The following is a 16372-nucleotide window of genomic DNA, read 5'->3' as shown; positions in this document are numbered from 1 at the left end:
TTGCTTCTTGAATGTGTAGGTTGAAGTCTTTAACTACTTGTGGAAACTTTTAAATTATTTTCTCTTCATATATTGCTTCTACCCCTTTGTCTCTTTTTTCTCATTTTTCTGGGTCTCTGATATGAATGTCAAAACTTAAACCTCTAAAACATAGGCAGAACACTCTATGACATAAATCACAGCAAGATCCTTTTTGACCCACCTCCTAGAGTAATGGAAATAAAAACAAAAATAAACAAATGGGACCTAATGAAACTTCAAAGCTTTTGCACAGCAAAGGAAACCATAAACAAGACCAAAAGACAACCCTCAGAATGGGAGAAAATATTTGCAAATGAAGCAGCTGACAGGATTAATCTCCAAAATTTACAAGCAGCTCATGCAGCTCAATATCAAAAAGACAAATAACCCAATCCAAAAATGGGCAGAAGACCTAAATAGACATTTCTCCAAAGAACATATACAGATTGCCAACAAACACATGAAAGAATGCTCAACATCATTAATCATTAGAGAAATGCAAATCAAAACTACAATGAGATATCATCTCACACCAGTCAGAATGGCCATCATCAAAAAATCTACAAACAATAAATGCTGGAGAGGGTGTGGAGAAAAGGGAACCCTCTTGCACTGTTGGTGGGAATGTAAACTGATACAGCCACTATGGAGAACAGTATGGAGCTTCCTTAAAAAACTAAAAATAGAACTGCCATATGACCCAGCAATCTCACTACTGGGCATACACCCTGAGAAAACCATAATTCAAAACAGTCATGTATCAAAATGTTCATTGTAGCTCTATTTACAATAGCCAGGACATGGAAGCACCCTAAGTGTCCATCAACAGTTGAATGGATAAAGAAGATGTCGCACATATATGCAATGGAATATTACTGAGCCATAAAATGAAATGAAATTGAATTATTTGTAGTGAGGTGGATGGACCTACAGTCTGTCATACACAGTGAAGTAAGTCAGAAAGAGAAAAACAAATGCCATATGCTAACACATATATATGGAATCTAAAAAAAAAGAAAAAAAATTGGTCATGAAGAACCTAGGGGCAAGACAGGAATAAAGACTAAAGACACAGACCTACTACAGAATGAACTTGAGAATACAGGGAGGGAGAAGGGTAAGCTGGGGCAAAGTGAGAGAGCAGCATGGACATATATACACTACCAAATGTAAAATAGATAGCTAGTGGGAAGCAGCCACATAACACAGGGAGATCAGCTCGGTGCTTTGTGACCACCTAGAAGAGTGGGATAGGGAGGGTGGGAGAGAGGTAGACGCAAAAGAGAAGAGATATGGGGACATATGTATATGTATAACTGATTCACTTTGTTATAAAGCAGAGACTAACACTCCATTGTAAAGCAATTATATTCCAATAAAGATGGTAAAAAAAAAAAAAAAACAAACTTAAACCTCTGTCCCAAATATTTCTTGTGTTCTGTTCATGCTTCTTTCATCTTTTTTACCTCCAAGTTTTAGTTGTATATTTTCTATTGACCTGTTTTGAGTTTACTAATAGGAAACTAAAAGGCAGTCTTCTGCTATTTACTACCCAATTGGATGTTGTTTAATCCATCCAATGAATTCTTAGTTTCAAGTATTTTTTAAATTCTAGAATATTGACTTTTTATAGATCAAAAATCTATGTTGAATGTTTTATTTTCCTCTTCTTATCTATATTCTCCATCTTCTATACTCTTTGACTTATTTGTAATACTTGTTATTTTATTTGTGTGTGTGTGTGTGTGTGGTACATGGGCCTCTCACTGTTGTGGCCTCTCCCGTTGCGGAGCACATGCTCTGGACGCGCAGGCTCAGCGGCCATGGCTCATGGGCCCAGCCGCTCTGTGGCACATGGGATCTTCCCAGACCGGGGCACGAACCTGCGTCCCCTGCATCAGCAGGTGGACTCTCAACCACTGCGCCACCAGGGAAGCCCTAAGTTATTGGTTGGCCTTCTCCAACATCTGGCTTTATCTGTGAGTCTGCTTCTATTAATAGCTTTTTCTCTTGATTATCTCTCACATTCTCCTGACAGTTCAAGTGTGTAGTAATATTTTATTGTATACTAGATATTATGTTTAAAAGAGTTATAGACACTTACGTTGATGTTATTTTTCCCCAAAGAGTGTTTTCCTTTTCCTCTTTGAGTAACAGGCTAAAGGGCTGATTACCTCAACCCAATTAATTGATCAGGGTCAGGACTGGCTGCAGCTTTAGTTACAATCTATCTCTGGTTTTAAGGTCTCATGGGTGAGACTCATTGTGTGCTCATTATAAATACCTCCTGTTAGTGGAACTTTTTCCTCCTAAGCACTGCAAGACTGTTCAAGATTGTATTATTCCTTTCCTGCTAAGTTCCCTGGTCTTTTGTGTCACTTCAAACTGCTACAAACGTCCTGTTGGATACACAAAATCAAAAGAGAAAGGAATAGAAGCATATAATTATAGAAAGTAATAAAACCACAAAGAGAGATAGTAAGAGTGGAAAAATGAATGAAGAAACTACAAAACAGCCAACAACAATTAACAAAAATGCAATAATTTCTTACATATTGATAATTACTTTAAATACAAGTGGATTAAATTATTTAATCAAAAGGCAGAGTGGCTGAATGGCTGAAAAGCAACTGTATGTTGCCTACATGAAACTTACTTCAGATTTAACACACATATAGGTTGAATGAAGGGATAGAAAAAAGATATTCCATACAAATGGAAACTAAGAGAGAAGAGAAGTAAGTGTATCTATATAAGAAAAAATAGATTTAAAGTCAAAAACTATACCAAATGTCAAAGAAGACCACTATATAATGATAAAAGGTGTCAATTCATCAGGGGAATATAACTACTGTAAATATATATGCACTTAACATTGGAGCACCTATTAACACATAAAGCACATATTAACATATCTGAAAGGAGAAATAGACTGCAATATAATAATAATAGAGAACTTCAATATCCCACTTTCAACAATGGATCAATTATCCAGACAGAATATCAATAATGAATCATTGGATTTGAACTATACTTAGAGCAAAAGAACCTGATAAACATATATAGAACAGTACATCTATTAGCAACCACATACACATTCTTTTCAAGTGTATGTGAAACATTCTAAAGGATAGATCATATGTTAGGTTACAAGACAAGCATTAACAAATTTAGGAAAATTGAAATCATATCAAGTATCTTTACCAACTTCAATGGTATAAAACTAGAAATCTATAACAGGAGAAAAACTGGGAAATTCACAAATAGGTTAAATTAAATAACACACTACTGAACACACAATGAGTCAAAGAAGACATCAAAAGGGAATTTAAAAAAAGATCTTGAGATAATTGAAAATGGAAACAGAATATAGCAAACTTATGGGATGCAGCAAAAACAATTCTAAGAGGGAAGTTTATAATAAATGCCTACATTAAGAAAAAAATCTCAAATAAGCAACTTATCTCAAACAAACAACTCAAGGAACTAAAAAATGAAGAAGCTAAGCCTAAAGTTAGCAGAAGTAAGGAAATAATAAAGATCAGAATTGACATAAATGAAATAGATACCAGAAAAAGAATAGAAAATATCAATGAAACTAAGCTGACTTTTTGAAAATATAAACAAAATTGACAAACTTCTAGCTAGACTAACCAAAAGAAAAAGAGAGAGGGAAAACTCAAATAAATAAAATTAGACATGAAAGAGGAGACATCACAACTATGACTGCAGAAACTCAGAGAACCATGAGAGTTTGCTGTGAACAAGTATAAGCCAGCAAATTGGATAACCTAGAAGAAATAAATTCCTAAAAACATACAAACTACCAAGTAATGAAGAAATAGAAAATCTGAACAAATTATGAGTAAGAAGATTGAATCAGTAATACAAAAACCTCACAAAAAAGAAAAGCCCAGGACCAGATGGCTTCTCTGGTGAATTCTACCAAATATTTAAAATAGAATTAACCACTCCTTCTCAAATTCTTCCAAAAATTTAAGAGAAGGAAATACGTCCAAACCCTTTTTATGAGGCCAGCATTACCCTAAGCAAAACAAGGACACTGCAAGAAAAGAAAATTGCAGCTCAATATCACTGATGAACATAGATAAAAAAAAATTCTTAACAACATACTAGCAAACTGAATTTAACAGGATATTAAAAGTCTTATACCATGATCAAATAGGATTTATTCCTGGGATGTAAAGATGGTTCAGTGTACACAAATCAATAAATATGACATATCATACTAATAGAAGGATAAAAATCTCATTATCATCTCAATAGATTCAGAAAAAGCATTTGACGTAATTCAACATCCATTCATGATAAAACTCTTAACAAATAGGATATAGACAGAAAGTGCCTCAAAATAATACAGGTCATATATGACAAGCCCACAGATAACATTATACTCAATGGTGAAAGACTGAAAGCTTCTCCTCTAAGATAAGGAACAAAAACACTTGTGGAGAGTGGTGTCCACTCTCACCACTCTGTTTAACATAGTACTGGAAGTCCTAGTTAGATCAGTCAGACAAGAAAAAGAAATAAAAGGCATCCACACAAGAAAAGAAGAAGTAAAATTGTCTCTGTTTGTAGATGGCACAATCTATATATAGAAAATCCTAATGACTCCACCAAAAAAATGGATAGAACTAGTATACAAATTCAATAAAGTTCCAAGATACAAGATCAGCATACAAAAATCAGTTTCATTTCTATACAGTAATAATTAATTATCAAAAAAGTAATTAATAAAACAATCTCACTTACATTAGTATCAAAAAGAATAAAATATCTAGAAATAAATTTAACCAGAGGTAAAATATCTGTACACTAGAAACTATAAAGTATTCATAAAAGAAATTGAAGAAGACACAAATTGAAGAAGACACAAATAAATGGAAACCTAAAGCAATCTACAGATTCAATGCAATTCCTATCAAAATTCTAATGGCATTTTTCACAGAAATAGAGCAAACCATCCTAAAATTTGTATGGAACCACAAAAGACCCTGAGTAGCTAAAGCATTTTTTAGCAAGAAAAATCAAGCTGGAGGCATCACACTTCCTGATTTCAAATTATATTACAAAGCTATGGTACTCAAAACAGTATGGTATTGGCATAAAAACAGACACACCAACCAATGGAACAGAATAGAGAGCCCACAGATAAACCCACATATATATGGCCAACTACGACAAGGGCAAAAAGAATATACAATGGGGAAGGATAGTCTCTTAAATAAATGGTATTGGCAAAAGAATACAAATACACATGCAAAAGAATGAAAGTGGTATAGGTATTTCCTATACCCCTCACAAAAATTAACTCAAAATGGATCTACATCATAAACATAAGACCTGAAAACATAAAACTCCTAGGAGAAAACAGGAAAAAAATCACCTTGACAATAATTTTTTGAATATGACACAAAAAGTACAAGCAACAAAAGCAAAACTTAATAAATGAGACTACATCAAACTAAAAAGCTTCTGCATAAAAGAAACTATTAACAAAATGAAAACACATCCTATGGAGTGGGGGAAAATATTTGCAAATCATACATCTGATAAGGGGATAATATCAAAAATAAATAAAGTACACAACTCAAGAGCAAATAATGATAATTAATTTAAAAATAGGCAGAATAACTGAATAGACATTTTTTCAAAAGAAGACATAAAAATGGTTCATAGGTACATAAAAATGTACTCAACATCAGTAATCATCAAAGAAATGCAAATCAAAACCAAATGAGGTATCACCTCACACCTGTTAGAATGGCTATCCTCAAAAAGATGAGCTAACAAGTGCTGGTGAGGATGTGAAGAAAAGGGAATCCCATGCACTGTTGGTGGGAATGAAAATTGGTGCAGCCATTATGGAAAACAGAATAGAGGTTCCCCCAAAAGTTAAAAGTAGAAGTATTATACGATCCAGCAATCCTACTTCTGGGTATATATCCAAAAAAAAAATAGTATTTTGAAGAGATATCTGCACTCAAATGTTTATTGCTTCATTATTCACAATAGCCAAGATCTGGAAACAATGAACAAAGAAAATGTGAGACACACCCATGTACACCCAGAACTATCAGTCAGCCTTAAAAAAGAAGGAAATCTTGCCATTTGCAACAACTTGGTTGAATCTGGAGGACATTATGCTTAGTGAAATAAGCCAAACACAGGAAGGTAGTTACCACATGATCTCTCTTATGTGTGCAATCTACAAACGTCAAAACTCATAGTAACAGAGTAGAATAGTGGTTACCAATGGCTTGGTGTGGGGGGGGAATGGGGAGCTGTGATCAAATGGTATAAATTTTCAGTTATAATATGAATAAGCCCTGGAGACCTAATATAAAGCTTGGTGACTACAGTTAATAATACTGTATCATGTACTTGAAATTTTCTAGAAGAATAGATATTGTGTTCTCACTGAAAAAAAAAAAAGTAATTTCTGAGGTGATGATGGATATGTTAATTAGCTTGATTGTGGTAATCATTTCACAATGTATACATGTATCGAAACATCACAGTGTACTCTTGAAATATATATAATTTTTACTTGTTAATTATACCTTAATAAACCTGGGGGAAAATGTCCGGGTGGCAAAACAAGCCATGGAATAGGAAGTCTTCTAGATTTCACAATGCCACAGCAGCAAATACAACCATCAGAAGCTCTGCTGGTTTCTCCTTCTCCTGGAAGTGCCGCTCTGGCAATAGCAAGCTAGTCTGAGAGCCTACTCCCAGACTTGGAAATTCCTCCAGGAAAAAAGAAAAGGACTCTGATCCCAGCTTCCCTAGAAGGGGTTCTTTCCTCTAAGGAATTCTAATTATCCATCTGTATTTGCTTCCATACCTCTTCGAAGTCTTTTTTAATAATCATACTTCTAAATATTGATTTTGTTATGTGTGGTTGTTGCATAGAAGCAAAATCTTCTTAATACATGTCCTTAATTTATCCTGCCTGGAAACAGAATTTCTACACTGAGTTTGAGGTGAGAAATTTCCCCATAACTTCCCTCACCAGGTCTCCATCTTGAAAATCACAAGCACCCAGTGCTTATTAAATACGACCAGACACTGTACTAAGAATTTCAAGTGATATAAACATGCACAATGCATATATGGCCCTTGCCATTATAGAGCTTGCAATTGAGTGAGAGAGCTACATTTTTTTTTAATCAGCATACAATTTAAAAAGTTAAGTGCTATAAAGGGATAGCATGAGTTAAAAGATTCCAGGAGACTACTGACTTAGATTGCAGAGTCAGGTAAATCCTCTCCTAGATGACAATTAAATTTAGACCTTGATACCCAAATCCCACCTCTATGCACTGGCACCAGATTGAATCTCAGAGACAGAGTTTTGGGTGAAGTAGAGAAAAATGTCTTTATTGCTTTGCCGGACAAAGGGAGCCAGAGTGGGCTAATGCCCTCAAAAGTCTATGTCCCCGACCTGGAGGGGGTAGTGAGGAGTTTTATCGTAATGGTTCAAAGAGGAGGGCATCGTCAACTCGTTGACATTCTGTTGCCAAAATCTTGGCTCTCTGTGCACCAATACCGAACAGAAATATGGAGACAGAGTTATGGAGGAGAAAGAAAGAGTGGTTTTATTTCTTTGCCAGGCAAAGAGGGAACACAGTAAGCTAACACCTCAAGAACTGTGTCCCCCTTCCTAGGGAATAGGGAGAGGTTATACAGTCAGGACTCAGTAAGAAGTATGTGATAAGGATCAAGGCAGTAACAGTCTTGATTTCTTCTTTCTTCTCCAAAGTTTCAAAAGGGTGGGGTTGCTGACAAGATTAAGGTGTGTGCAGGGTTTCAGGTTGTTGGGTCTCCTAATTTTGATGAGCTTCTCCGATGGTCCCTTTACTCTTGCCTCAGGTGCTTTCTGGCTGCTCCCCCTTTGATTAGCAACTGTTTGAATCCTGTGATAAAACCCTTGGAACTTCCTGTGATAAGAGCAATAAATGTGTCTTTTGTTATGTTAATGAGGTGACTTTTGAACCACACCTAAGGATGGGGGCTGGGTGCCGAGAAAAGCGATTAGAGATTGGAACTTTCAGTCCCATCCCCCTGACCTCCAGGGAAATGAGAGGGGCTGGTGATTGAGTTCAGTCACCAATGGCCAATGAGTTAATCAATTGTGCCTCCATAAAAACCCAAACGGAGTGGGTTTGGAGAGCTTCTGGGTTTGCAAACGCGTGGTATGCTCAGAGAGGGCATGGGTGCTCCATGACCTTTTCCATATCTTGCCTTATTCGTCTCTTCCATCTGGCTGTTTTTGAGTTATATCCCTTTACAACAAACCAGCAATCTAGTAAGTAAAATGTTTCTCTGAGTTATATGAGCTGCTCTAGCAAATTAGTCAAACCCAAGGAGGGAGTCATTGGAACCTCTGATCTATGGCCGGTTGGTCAGAAGCTCCGGTGATAAAGTGGACTTGTGACTGGCTTCTGAAGGGGCTGGGAGCAGCGGGCAGACTTGTAGGACTGAGCCCTTAACCAGTGGGACCTGATGCTATCTCCAAACAGCATTGAGTTAAATTGTAGGGCACCCAGCTGGTATCTCAGAGCATTGCTTAGTGTGGAGGAAAAAAACCTCATATTTGGTGACCAAAAGTATCAGAAATGGAGAGTTCTGTGTGAGCAGTAAAGGAGACACAGGAGGTGGAAGACTGAGTTTTTCTAATGCAGATACTGTCTTTGTCAAGCATTGGAAACCACGCAAGCTTGAGTGAGAAGGAGCCTGCTAGGAGAGATGCTAGGTCATTTAAAGCCTTATGATCAGTTAAGGTCTTATATTTTATTCATTGAATAGTTTTAAGGACTGAAGTGCCAATTTGCTCTGTGGAGAATGTGCTGGAAAAGAGTAAAACTGAACACATGTAGATGGGTTAGGAGGCTATTGAAAGCGTTCACGTGGAAAATGACAGTGACTTGGATTAGGATGGTGGCTGTTAAGGTAAATAACTGATTGGATTTGAAACATTTTAAAGGTAGAATCAGGTAGGACTTGGCCATGGAACAAACAGGGAAATGAGAGAAAAGGAGTTATGAAAAGTTTTGGCTTTAAAAATATAAGAGCTTATATTTTGTGTATGTAGATTTTCCAAAATACTTCACATGCGTTATCTGATTTGATTGCCACAGTAACACAATAGGATCAACATTATTATCCCTTTTACAAAGAAGGTTCAAAGGAGTCATGTGGACTGTCTGCTGTTAATCTAGTAATTACCCCACAGCTGAGACCAGAACCAAATTCTATAGTACAGATCTTCCTCCACTTACAATGGGGGTTACATCTTGATAAATCCATTTTAAGTTGAAAATATTGTCATTTGAAGATGCACTTAATACACCTAACCTACAGAACGTCATAGCTTAGATTAGCCTACCTTACACGTGCTCAGAACACTTATACTAGCCTCCAGTTGGGCAAAAGCATCTCACACAAAGCCTATTTTATAATAAAGTGTTGGATATCTCATGTAATTTATTGAATACTGCACTGAAAGTGAAAGAGTGGTTGTATGGGTACAGAATGGTTGCACGATATCAGTTGTTTACTCTGATCACGTGGCTGCCTGGGAGCTGTGGCTCACTGCTACTGCCCAGCATCGCAAGAGATGACTGTAGCACTTACCACTAGCCCAGAAAAAGATCAACATTTGGAATTCGAAATACTGTTTCTACTGAATGTGTATTGCTTTCACACCATGGTAAAGTAAAAAAATTGCAAGTCAAACCATCGTAAATTGGAGATCGCCTGTACTGGTCCAGAGCTCTTTTCTTGTAGTAGTATATATAGCTTTCCTCCCTCGGTGTGTGTATAAGAAATACAAGAGAGGCAATTATCAGAAAGTTGATGTTTCTGCCATGTCCTCAGTCACTACAAAAGTCCCAGCCAAACTCATCACCAAGTAAATCAAAGAGTATTCTGGAGCCAATAATAATAATATTAGATGCATTTTATTGACACCTTCACAATCTTTCAAACCATTAACACTATCTCATTTGTCTTAATAATCCTTTGGAATACATACCAATATTAATCCTTTTTAGAGCTAAGGAAACTGAAGCACGGAAAGAAAAAATACTTTGCCTGAGCTGACAGAACTAGTAATTGGTCAAAAGCCGAGATAACACCAGAGCCTACACTATGCGGCCCGTTATGAACTCGAGAAGAAAATTTAATAGTAAAGGCATGATTGCACAGAACTGAATCCGGACTCAAAATATGGGCATTCCAGTGCTGGCTTTGTCACTGACTGTAGCCTTTAGTCCATTTCTTGCCCCTCAACCACTGCCTCACCCGTAGCCTCAATTTCTACCTGTAAAATGAAAGGCTTTCATTACACAATTTCTAGGGCTCCTTCTGAGTCCAATTCTTGTTTTTCCTGTCCTTTTGAAGGTAATTATATTTTCAAGAGTTGGTTAATATAGTTTGTGTTACTACCTGCCAATCTCCTCACCTACCACCCCCACCCAATTTTTTTCTTCAGGCTTGAAAACCTCCCACTACCCCAGACTTTCTTAGACAGCTCTCAGCTGGCTTTTCAGGGTGTTCAAGAAACATCAGCTTGGTTGCTAGCTTGGCAATTAACTCATCCTGCTAGCACACTCTGTGTGAATGCGCTAAATTGCAGAGGGTGTTTATCATAGTCAGGCTGACAGCCTCCTGCTGTTGGCTTTGATTTGCTAAATACCTGCAAAGATTAGGTGCCTGGAACACCTGGTCTGCAGAGCAGGGTGCAGAGCAGAGCTGCAGGCAGCATCTCAAGAGGATCCGGTGTGCCCTCCCGTATCCCCTGCCCGCCCCTCTGCTTCTCAGAGAGAAGTGAAGAGAAAGTGGCAGAACCTTAAATGAACTGAGATCGACCTTAGTCTGGACTGCAACCAACTCAACCAAGGGAGGTGGGAACCCACTGTCATCCCTCTGCCCTGGCTGATGCTATCATGATAAACTAATGAACAATTATGGTGTGCTTATTACTATGTATGAGGATCGATGCCAAATACATCAGCTACACAAACTTATTTAATCTTTACAGCACCCCAGGAGTCTGAATAACTTGCCCCCAGTTATCCAGCAGGTGGATAGTATAGCAGAATTTGATTTGACTTGTTCAGATCTCACCTCAGTCTGAGAATTTACCGTTAGGTCTCCTAATCCCTTCCCATTGCCCTGTTTCCCACATCCCAAGCATCGCTAGACATTCTGAAAGGTAGTAATGAGCTGGCAAGCAAAATACTTTCTGCCGTGTTTTTCCTTCTCAGTTATGTAATCCCACCGCTCAAAGTGCAATGGTCCTGACCCAAGCTGTGAAGGTGCGATTTAGACAGTGGTAGAAAGAGATTTGATGAGCAACTAATCAGAGCATTCTTTTGAGACTACCGTCTCCTCTGTCTCATGCTGACTCTGGCTCCACTCACGTCCCAGTCTTTGAATTTGGAAGTTGAAAGGCAACGGTCATTTGGTTCAGTTGGACATAATATTTTATTGAAAACACTGAAACGCCAAAAACCAGGTACCACTGCTTATATTTAAAATTTGTTGCGGTCAGACAGACTTGAATGAGAATTTTGCTTTTTACATATACACACTCTGCGATCTTAGGCAATTTGCTTAACATCTCTGAGTCTTGGTGTCCTCATCTGTACAATGGAGGTGGTAGTGTACTTTCTTCAAAGGCTTGCCATGAGGATTACAATGTAAACTTCACCGGGGAGAGGAAGCATGGGATTGTGAGAATACATGTGCTTTTGAATCTTTTCTCTGAGACTTCAGGACACTGAATAAGTCACCCAGTGTCTGTGAGTCCGTGTTCTTCACCTGTCCGTGGGAATAATAACACTGCTTTGAGGGTTGTTGTGAAGAACTAAATGAGATGACGTATTAAAAACGCCTAGAGCAGCGACTGCCACAGACTTCTTGCTCGGTTAGCACAGCTCTCTCTGTTGACACGTATTCGTATTTTAATTCCTTAATTCTTTTGCACTCACACGTAAACTAGATGATGTTATCACGTTAGTAGAGACAAGAATATTAATTAGGCTGATGAGCATAAACATCACTCAGGAATTCAGTGAGTTTAATATCTTTGTAGACCTATTAGCTTCTCCCAACTTGCATAGTTATGAGTTGTGGACTTCAGCAACACAAATGTATATGGGTCAGAAGCGGGCCTGAGCAAAAAGGTGTAGTTGCATGGTGTCAACCTGCAGTCCCAAAACAGCTCACGAATGCTGGTGAGCAGATACTATCACAGCCTGCTGGTTCTGTGTGTACACAGTAGTGCGATTTTTCTCTTGAACTTGGTAAGCTGGAATAAGGGACATACTGAGGCCAAGTTCCTTCACTGGGGGCAAGTGGTGGCCTGCTGTGTCTGCACTTCCCAAACTAGGGCTTTTGTACCAGGACCTCAAGGTCCCACAATTGACAAAATACTTCCCACTGTTTGTCAGTTCTTTTTTTTTTTTTGCGGTACGCGGGCCTCTCACTGTTGTGGCTTCTCCCGTTGCGGAGCACAGGCTCCGGACGCGCAGGCTCAGCGGCCATGGCTCACGGGCCCAGCCACTCTGCGGCATGTGGGATCTTCCGGGACCGGGGCATGAACCCGTGTCCCCTGCATCGGCAGGCAGACTCTCAACCACTGCGCCACCAGGGAAGCCCTGTCAGTTCTTTTATTCTTCTTCAATGTAAAGTTATTTGACTTACTCTTCAATTAGGAATAGGTAATTATAGCTCTTGCGAAGTATTAAAAAAAAAAAAGTTTCCATGCTGGGTTTGTATAAAAATGTAGTTGTCATTGCCCTCAGGAGAAGGGGGCTGGAATTTGCAGAACACATGGCAGAATCTTTCTGTAGCCCTCTCTAGGAAGTCTATTCTGAAGAGACACAGGGACAGCTGTTCCCTCCAAGAGCTGTCAGCACACATGAGGGAAATGGAAATAGGCAGGTTTCTTCTCAAAAACTAACTTCTAGGCCAAGAGAGGAATGTGGTAACCTCAGACCCCTGGCACAAAAAAGCCTAGTATGTCAGAGGCCAATACCCAAATTACAAATGCAGTAACATACCTATAATTTGAACCACTGAAACATTGCAACAAAACAAAGGGGTCTATTAAAAAAAAAAAAAAAGACAAGGTGATGAGCAGAAAAAAGTCCTGGGTTTAGAATCAGAGAGACCTTGATTAAGCTCCTAGTTGTGGGACCTGGAATAAGTTATCCATCCTCTCTCAATGCAAGCTTATTTTTCTATAAACAGGGATGCTAATGTCCACCTCAGCAGGGTTTTGTGAGGATTAAGTGAGATAATATACAGAAAATCCCTAGACTGATTTCTGGCACACAGCACTGACAAATGCATGGTCGCTTTTTTCATTCTTGAGTCCACCTGGGGAAAAGGGGATTCTTCAAAGTGTTGCAGGTTTTAAAGTTTGTCCTCTGTCCTCCATGTTTAAAAGGAACACTCAAACTTGGGTATTAAGTGATAGTAAGGCCCTTTATTGAACATTTACTATAGGCAGGCATGAAGCCAAGTGATTGACATGTATCCAACATTAAGTGGTACATTTCATTATCACCTCCTTTTTACAGAGTAAGAAACTGAAGCTCTAGCTTTAAGTAACTGCATCAGTGACCTAGTTAGGAAGGAGCAGAATCAGGATGGAATCTAGGTCTACCAGGAGAGCCAAAACACTCAACAACTGTACTTTGCAGCTACCCTGAATTCTTGGCGGCATGACCTCATTTATCCCTACGCTTTTTTTTTTCCCACTCTTCCTGACCTCTTTTCAGTATCTTTTCTACAGTAAAATCTTAACCCATTTGGGATTTGTAAGCATTCTGATGTTGAGGCTACCACCACTGCACGCTGTTCAGGAACCACTTGCTTCATACTCAGCGTAAAAGAGTGGTGCTATGGGTATGTTTAAACTATTTAAGGGGGCTCCCCTGGTTGCGCAGTGGTTAAGAATCTACCTGCCAGTGCAGGGAATACAGGTTCCAGCCCTGGCCCGGGAAGATCCCACATGCCGCAGAGCAACTAAGCCCGTGCGCCACAACTACTGAGCCTGTGCTCTAGAGCCCACGAGCCACAACTACTGAGCCCACGTGCCAACTATTGAAGCCCGTGCACCTAGAGCAGTGCTACACAACAAGAGAAGCCACTGCAATGAGAAGCCCAGGCACCGCAATGAAGAGGAGCCCCTGCTCGCGACATCTAGAGAAAGCCCGTGCACAGCAACAAAGACCCAATGCAGCCAAAATAAATTAATTAATTAAAAAAGAAAAACACTATTTAAGGAAGTGAAATGTCCTCAAGCACCCCTGAGTATCATTGTTCTTGTTTACTCATTAAATCAAGTCACCTCAGCTGGGCAAACACGTGTCCATCCTAAGTCAGTTCCTGTCTATGACGCTGAGCTAGAAGTAGCTTTTGAGCTTACCTTATTTACCTCCTTCACTTTCCATCAAAGACCTTGGGCTCCTAGAGGTTAATAGTAGCAGTACAGTAGTAGTAGTCAAAGCAGTAGTGGCAGCCACAGAGTGGTCGTAGCAGCAGCATTGAATGCTCACTATGAACTGGACAGACTGCTATGCACTTTATTTACACTATTACATTTAGTTTTGACAAATGGCTATGAAAAACAGACATGTTTCTATCCTCATCTATAGGTAAAGAAACAGAGATTATATAGTTCATTTAAGGTCAATTAGCCAAGTAATGATACTATAGTATTTGCAGAGTGTGTTCAACTGATAATATAGAATAGCAACCCCAATTTAAAGGCTTGTCACACTGGATTCCCTCATACCATCCCACATGAGTTTGGTGGGTGTCTATTTTCTGAAATGTGCAAAACCATATAAGTGAGGCAGGTAAAATTACAAAACATAGAAATGCAGAGAATAACTGTCAATGAGGCCATTTGACCTTCTGTGAAGAATTAGAACAGGGACCAGCAAAGTATGGCCTGTGGGCCAAATCCACTCCGCCACTTGTTTTTGTAAATAGAGTTGTTTTGAGACACAGTCAAGCCCATCCATTTATATATTGTCTGTGGTGGCTTTCAGGCAACAATGGCATATTTGAATGGTTGCAAGAATGACTTTATAGCCTGCAAAGGCAAAAACATTTACTATTTTTCTTTTGACAGAAAAAGTCTTCCGACCCCTGGCCTGGCTTAGAACATCACCAGTTCTACTGATGTCCTACATTCCTCCCAGATCACGTGCCAGCCTCCCACTGCTTCTCAGAGGTAACTGATACTCTAAATTTTGAGTGGACCATTATCTTACTTACTAAGAAAAAAGTTTTGGCACATAGGTATTCATCTGCAATATTTCATATAGTTTTGCTTGCTTTTTTTAAAGGAAACTTTTTATCGAAGTACACACAGAGAAGTGCACAAACCATAATAAGTCTGCGGCATATTGAATGTTCACAGAATAAAAGCAGTACTATTGGTAGTAGTTAGGTGGTGGCAGGGGTATTACCCCCACCAGTGTACAGAACATTACTACGACCTCAGAACACATTCTCATGCACCTCCCCAGCCACTATCCCTTCCTGAAAGTAAGAACAATTATGACATCTATTACCATCCATTAGTTTTGCCTCTTTTTTTATGAAGATGAAACTGTTGATTGTGTAAGCTTGTATTCGGCTTCTTTGCTAAATATTGTGTCTGTGAGATTCACCCATGTGATTGCATAAAGCAGTAATTTGTCAATTTTCATTACTCTAGTATACCATTATATGACTATACCACAATATTCTCAGTATTTTAATTATCATTCAGTTGTATTTTAAATTTCCGTTATGATTTTTTTCTGGTCTCAAGACAAAAAATATAAGGTTTTTTGTTTGTTTGTCTCCTTTATTTCTTTAAATCTATCCCTTTTAAAAGGTTATTTCTAAACGTACTGTGATTATATAATGTGTTCTAATAATGAACATATTCTGAAATTTATTGATATTTGCTTTACAGCCTAGTATTAGGTCTGTTTTATGAATGTTCCATAAATGCTTGAGGAAAAATATTATTCTTTAGTTGTTAGAAGCAGAATTTTCTGTACATTTATTATATCAATCTTGTTATGTGTGTATTCAAATTTCTGTATCCTACTAATTTTCTATCTGCTTGTCTTAAAATTGATAAAGATATATTGAAAATTTCCATGATGGTGGATCTACCAATGTGCCCATGTAGTTCCATCATAGGTTATATCTATATGTGTCTATATATGTATAGATAAGTATAGATAGAACATTTTATTAGATACATATAATTTCAGAATTATTATGCCTTCCTGGTAATAAAACC

This window comes from Delphinapterus leucas, chromosome 3 (genome assembly GCF_059928025.1).
Source record: "Delphinapterus leucas isolate spDelLeu-1000000601 "Yukka" chromosome 3, BTC_Dleu_Yukka2, whole genome shotgun sequence".
Lineage (NCBI taxonomy): Eukaryota > Metazoa > Chordata > Mammalia > Artiodactyla > Monodontidae > Delphinapterus > Delphinapterus leucas.
This window is presented reverse-complemented; position numbering follows the sequence as displayed.